General features: G+C 55.1%; 1 non-coding gene across 1 annotated transcript; it reads left to right on the top strand.

Annotated features, from left to right (window-relative positions):
• The first annotated feature begins 272 nt into the window (after nt 1–272).
• TRNAF-GAA (transfer RNA phenylalanine (anticodon GAA)) lies at nt 273–345 on the top strand. Its single transcript has one exon. It is a non-coding gene; the product is annotated as a tRNA-Phe (tRNA).
• Nucleotides 346–6917: the final 6572 nt, after the last annotated feature.

The raw sequence follows: 6917 nt of genomic DNA, 5'->3' as shown, positions 1-6917 counted from the left end.
TGGTGGCCAGACTCTCGCCACCAGGGTCTAGTCTAGGTCAGGGTTCAGCTCAACTTCCTCCATGGGCGACTGGCCCCCAGTCTGCTTCGGCCACCAGGTCAACCTAGGAACTGAGGCAGGAATGGGGTGAGGAAGCAAGTCAAGCTGAGCAAGGCAGGCAAAAGCAAGTCTTGCCTTCATGGGCCGCTCACAACAACGTCGTTTTTGTGTGCCAAGGCTGACAAAAACATCCCGGACAGAGCAGCAGCAGGCCAAAGGCACACTATGCAGCTGCCAAAGTAGCTCAGTTGGGAGAGCGTTAGACTGAAGATCTAAAGGTCCCTGGTTCAATCCCGGGCTTTGGCAGGTCCTTTTCTCCCTCTTTGTGCAGAGGTGGCTTGTTTTCTGGAGCACAGCAGCACCTTTCCCTGCTACAGTGTCCAGTCCAAAATATCAGCCCCCCGATGCAAAAACGCTATCTTAGGGTGTAAACAGGAGGCTTCCAGCACTGGGACACCTGAGAGAGAGCTCAGTGGGGGGTGTAACAGCTGCTGACTCTGAGGGTCCTGGTCTAAATCCACTTGCAGGTGGAAGTGTTTCAATTTATTTCATTGACAATGAGGAAGGCGACAATTTAATCACAGGTATTTTTCGTAAAAGTCATGGGCAGGTCACAGGCAAGAAATAAAAAATCATTGCCCGTGACCTGTCCATGACTTATACCATAGATACCCCTCATTGAATCTTGCAGGGAGGGGATCCCAGGGAGTCTGCAGCACCAGCTGTGGGGGGAGGGAGTCTGGGGGGCCCCATAGCACCAGCTACCAGGGGAGAAGCCCCGGGGTCCGGCTGCCACCACAGGGGGGGAGCCCAAGGGGCTGAGCAGCTGCTCCCACTGCCCCCAGGACAGCTGCCGGGAGCCACTGAGCTGCAGCTGCTCCCGCTGCCTCCAGGACCACTGCTCAAATGGTCCCCAGGGCCAGCTGCATTGGCCGCTGCTCTGGTGGTCCCTGGGGCCAGCTGCTTGGGCGGCCCTCGAGTCAGCCACGCTGGCCGCTGCAGAAGTCGTGGAGGTCACAGGAAGTCACAGAATCCGTCACTTCCACAACCTCCCTGAGGGTCACGGATCCTTAATAATGAGACAGGGAACTGTGTGTTTCATTGTAAATCCACCTCTGCCTGCAGCCCCTACTGTCCCAGCCTTGGGATCCCCAGTCACTGCCTGCCGGTGCCCCTCACTCACGACCCGCAGCCCCTACTGTCCCAGCCCTGTCCCCCGCAGCTGTTCAATGCCTCTCCTTCCTTGTCTGGGCTCAATCCTTTCCTCTGGTCCAGTCCTTGTTAGTTCCAGCAGGCATCTTAGGTGAATAGCAGGGGCTTTCTCATGATTGGGACCCCCCTTGTTCTGCTCCACTCCCTTTTATAGCTTTGGCCCAAGGTGGGACCCCTTTATCTCTCTGGATCCCCACCCCTCCTTCAAAATGGAAAAGCACCAGGTTGAAGATGGATTCCAGTATCCTGTTACAGGGTCACATGTCCTGTGAGCCCCCTTGTCTCCATTCTTCCAGGGCTAGCCCGCACCAAGTGAACAGAGCCATTTACAACCAATTGTCCCAGTCAGTGGGAGCCATCAAGCTTCCAAACCATCATCAACGGCCCACACTTTCCATAATTACAACAGGACTTCAGAGTCATACTTCATATTTCTAGCTTCAGACACAAGAATGACACGTGTACAAGAATGATACAGATAGGATGACCACACTCAGGAGATTATAAGCCTTGTAATGAGACCTTACCAGAGACTTTTTTGCATAAAGCATAATCCATAATTACATCATATTCACACTTATAAGCATATTTCCATAAAACATATAGACTGCAGAGGTGTGGGGGGAGCCCAGGGCTGAGATAGCAGGTCATGCGGGTCGGGAGTGAGGGGCACCAGCAGAGCGGCGAGTGGGGAGCTCAGGGCTAGGACAGCAGGGGCTGTGGGTCGGGAGTGAGGGGCACCGGCAGAGCAGTAAGTGGGGAGCTCAGGGCTGGGATATCTGGGGGTGCAGGTCAGGACAGGCAGTTTTGCGCAGAGTGTTCAGAGCTCATAGAATCATAGAATATCAGGGTTGGAAGGGACCCCAGAAGGTCATCTAGTCCAACCCCCTGCTCGAAGCAGGACCAATTCCCAGTTAAATCATCCCAGCCAGGGCTTTGTCAAGCCTGACCTTAAAAACCTCTAAGGAAGGAGATTCTACCACCTCCCTAGGTAACGCATTCCAGTGTTTCACCACCCTCTTAGTGAAAAAGTTTTTCCTAATATCCAATCTAAACCTCCCCCACTGCAACTTGAGACCATTACTCCTCGTTCTGTCATCTGCTACCATTGAGAACAGTCTAGAGCCATCCTCTTTGGAACCCCCTTTCAGGTAGTTGAAAGCAGCTATCAAATCCCCCCTCATTCTTCTCTTCTGCAGGCTAAACAATCCCAGCTCCCTCAGCCTCTCCTCATAAGTCATGTGTTCCAGACCCCTAATCATTTTTGTTGCCCTTCGCTGGACTCTCTCCAATTTGTCCACATCCTTCTTGTAGTGTGGGGCCCAAAACTGGACACAGTACTCCAGATGAGGCCTCACCAATGTCGAATAGAGGGGAACGATCACGTCCCTCGATCTGCTCGCTATGCCCCTACTTATACATCCCAAAATGCCATTGGCCTTCTTGGCAACAAGGGCACACTGCTGACTCATATCCAGCTTCTCGTCCACTGTCACCCCTAGGTCTGTATCTGTCCTTTCTCTAGACAATCCTGCTCCCAGAATGCACCAGGCCCTGGTCTGAACTCTTCCCCTGCGGGCTGAGCTGGTTTTGTTCACTGTGATCCTGTTGGATGGGCGGGCGGGGGGGAAGTGACAGTCCCACCCCAGAGCCGACACCCACCTGTCACCCAGCACCCTCGGCCCCGGCTCCACCAGCCTGGTCAGACGGGTTCATCCTCCCTGTCTGGGGAAGAGAAACCAATGACTTGCCAAGGAGCTATGGGTGTGTGTCTGTCCGTCCGTCCCCCCAGCGCTCAGTGGCACAGGTCAGCCCGCCCCCGGTCCGAGTCTGCGCCCCCTGACCCTTTCCCCCCGTGCGCTCCCTCAGCCCCCCCTCCCCAACGCCTCCCACAGTCCCCCCCCTCAGTCATTGGCCCCCGACACCCCTCCAGACCCCCCACGGGCCCCTCCAGCCCCCATCCACCCCAGCCCTGCCCTCCATCCAGGGGGTCCCTCAGACCCCACTCCCCAAACTCCCCCCAGTTCACCCAACCCTTTTCCTCATCCCTCGGCCCCCAGCGTCCCCCGAAATGTGCTGCCACCCCAAGCTCCTCCCCCGTCCTCAGCACCCCGCCCCAATGGACTCCCACCCGTTTCCCCATTGCTGGCCCCCCTTCCCCATCACCCCTCCCCCCGTCCATCCCCTGTGTGCCAGGTTCCTCATCGCCAATTTCTGCTACCCCCCAACCTGCCGGGTTCCCCTTTTCAGCCACCGTGGGGCTCTCAAACACGAGCGCCACCCGTCCCCTCTGGGGTCTCTAAATCCCCTATTCCTACAGTGCACCTTGGTAACCCTTCCCTCCTCTACCTCGAATCCCCCTATTCCCTTCCCTTGGGTCCTCCTGGACACCTCAACCCCACAGTCCGCCCCCCACATATATCCTGGTCCCTCTTTCACATACTGAGCTAGTCCTTCAGCGGCCCCCACAGCCCACCAAACTTCTCCATCCATGAGCCCCATGGCCCTGTGGCCGGGAAGGGGTGGGGGGCAAGCTCCCAGTGTGGCTGGGCTGGGTTTGGGTGTGAATCTTTTCCTGTCTGGTGTGTGCTGGGCTCACAAAGACTCTTTGCTCCCTTGAGGTGGGGTGTGGTTTTTGGCCGAAGGTGACACCGTTGGGAGCCCTGTGGATGCCATGGGGTCTCTGGAATAGGGCGTGTGTGATCCCACGGTGCCCCTTCCCCTCTGCCTGCAGAGCTGAGGACAGATGGGTCTGAGGAGCAGAGCAGAAGCTCTGGGAAGGAGAAGAGCAATATGAAGATGGCGTCTAAGACGAGGCCAGGTGATTCTGTGGAAGTGTTGCCGGCACCCAGTGCCAAGAGGCTGAACAACCACTTGAGTTGGTTCGCTACCCGGTGTGCTACACCCAATAATCACAACGGGGTGGAGAAGCAGAAAAGTTTATTTGAAGCTTCAAAAAGTTACAGGGAGATTTGAATTTCAAATCCTGTACACTGAGCAGGAAGTTACACAGGCTTTTATACATTTTTTTAGCATACTTATTTAATAGCAAGATGCCCTAAGTATTCATATAGCCAGCCAATCCAGTTCCCAGCTAGTTCCCTGGTTCTTTGTATTATTTGTTAAACTATACATAAAGCTGCTTTATTTAGCATTGTTTTTTTATATTTGCCCTGTTTGGCCTTGCTTAGTTTTAGGCAGTCTAACTCTGCAGCATATTGCAGATTCTCAGCATAATTGCTGTGTGCGCCTCCAGGTGGGGGGGCCAAGGACACTTGGGCCTAGCATGCAGAGCTGCTGCGAGTGCCTCCAGGCGGGGGGGAGGGAGGCAAGGACACCTGGGCCTAGTGCGAGGGGGCTTCATTGACACTCGTGGTCTTCCATCCCCTCGAGTTACCTAGTGGCCATGCCCCAGTGTCCCCAACAGAGGGAGACATGCTGAACAATGCCAAGGATTGGGGAGACAACCAGGTGTGAGCCAGGGTGCAGAGAGCTGGGGAGGATGTCTGTGTCTGAAACACTTCCCTGTCCTCTCTCACAGATGGAGTCCAAGAGGGATAGGAAGGAGAGGACGAGCGCCCCAGTACTCAAGAATAATGAGGTGCATCCTAGCTGGGCCCAGGGCTCTGCGGGGTTAAGACCAGTGGAAGGGACAAGAGTCTCCTGTGCAGAGTGACGATTTTGAGTGCAGGTGCACTGGGGTGCTTCTAATTGTAGCTCCCAGAACATCATGGGAAGGGGGTTCAGGGTAGAGCCCTGGGGTGTGGGAGATGCAAGAAGCAGAGCCTCACCATCATGGCAGAGTGTGACGATAACTTTTGTTTTTCCTTCTTGCGTTGTGTTTGGCACCAAGGGAAAAGAAGTGTGTAAGTGTGTGTGTGTCTTGATGCCAGGCAAGACCTGTCCAGCTCACCCTCTCTCTCTTTTTACTGCCTCCTACTGCAGGCCATGGGCAGGAGAAGTGCACATTGATCCCCACAGGCTTGGTCTCGAGAGCCTGCACCATCTAGCAGGAGGAAAGAGAATCATAGCGGGTCCTGGAGGTGACAGTGGGGGAGGTGGGGTGACTGGCCACGCAGCCCGTTGGCTCTGTCTCTTTCCTTCACGTGGGGCTGCTCTAGAGCATGTGGGAGACGGAGGGAGGCCGACCTCTCGCGCACCAGTAGAGCTGTGGGCAGGGCTGCCTCGCTCATCGGTTATTTCCTGCGCTTGCAGATGAGTCGCCCAGGAGCCCCAGGCAGAGGAGAAGCTGGAAGAAGTGGAGCTGAGCAGGCTGGACATCCCGGGAAGCAGAGATGAACAGTCCTGAGCTTTCTGCCTTTCCCAGCACTGGGTGTGAGTCAGCGGTGACGGCACTCTCCTCCTCAGCTCTTCCCAGGTTAGTTTTCTTCAGAGGCCATGAGCTGCGCATGGTATTAAGGGCAAGGGAAGAGACAATCGTCTCCTGTGCAGAGTGACTCCTTTGGGTGCAGGTGCAGAGGGGGGATTTCTAATTGTATCTGTGATGGCATAATGGGAGGAGGGTTGAAGCCAGAGCTCTGGGGTGCGGGAGGAGCGAGAAGAGGAGCCTCGCCACCATTGCTTTTTCTTTCCCTCTTGTGTTGTGTTTAATACCAAGGGGAAAGAAGTCGTGAGGACGGAGTCCAGCCCCGAGGTGAGATGGAAAGTGAGCGAGAGCAGTGACAGCGTGAATCCTGTTGATGCCAGGCAAGACCTGTCCAGCTGGGAGCGAAGCAGCTGTCGCTGTCAGTGAGGTAAGTGTCTGGTTTGGGGAGGGCTCTGGTCAGAGCCCCCCTGGCTCCAAGCAGGGACTTCCCGTTAGCTGGACGTGGGTTTCCTGACTAGCTGTGGCTTCAAGGGAGATGATGTTGCCATTTGCGGGGGATGATTCTCTCTGGCCAGGAGTGGGGTGTGCTTCCCAGGAGAAGGTTGGATCCCTGAGGGTGACTCCCTGTTCTGAGTTTCTTTCCTTCCTCCTAGGTTTCTTTCTCTCTCTCTCTCCATCTTCTCTATTATGTTGGCCAACTCACACTCAAACTCTCTCTCTCCTTTCATGAACACCTGTCATGTTCAGTTGTCTGCATCCTCTTCCTCTGCTCCCCCTCTCCCAGTCTCCTCTGGGCTAGGCTGGGTCTATCTGCGTATGGGCATGGTCTCTGCCCTCCTGGGAAGGATGCGTACTGCCTGCCAAGCTACGGGGGTTGCTCCTCCCACTCCCTATCTTCTTAGAGAGTCTGGGGAGACTTCATTGGTGTAACTGGGTCACAGCGTGAGTGGCCAATCATGCCTTTTGGGCTCTGGGGTCTGAGACAGAGAGGGGTGGCTCGCTCTCTTTGGGCGACTTTGGGCACAGGAGAAGTGGGGCTGGGATTAGAGATGCCAAGAACCCCCCTAATCACTCTCTAGTTCCATTACTACATCGCCCAAAAGTGAAGGGTTCATGTAGCGTTCATGCACCTGGAAACAGTCAGGGCACACCCTGACTGTTGTGTAGGAGCAATGCACACATTGCTCTGTTCTGTCCAAGGACATGGACCATGAAAACATGGACCATCTGGGAAGTCAAAATAAGGACATCAGCCGTGGGAAGCTTCCTCGGCCGAAGCTCAAGGCCTGAGAATAAAGATTGTAGTAGATAGAGGCTAGTAAATAGGAATATTAATCAA

Source organism: Caretta caretta, chromosome 12 (genome assembly GCF_965140235.1).
Source record: "Caretta caretta isolate rCarCar2 chromosome 12, rCarCar1.hap1, whole genome shotgun sequence".
Taxonomy (NCBI): domain Eukaryota; kingdom Metazoa; phylum Chordata; order Testudines; family Cheloniidae; genus Caretta; species Caretta caretta.
This window is presented reverse-complemented; position numbering and strand designations above follow the sequence as displayed.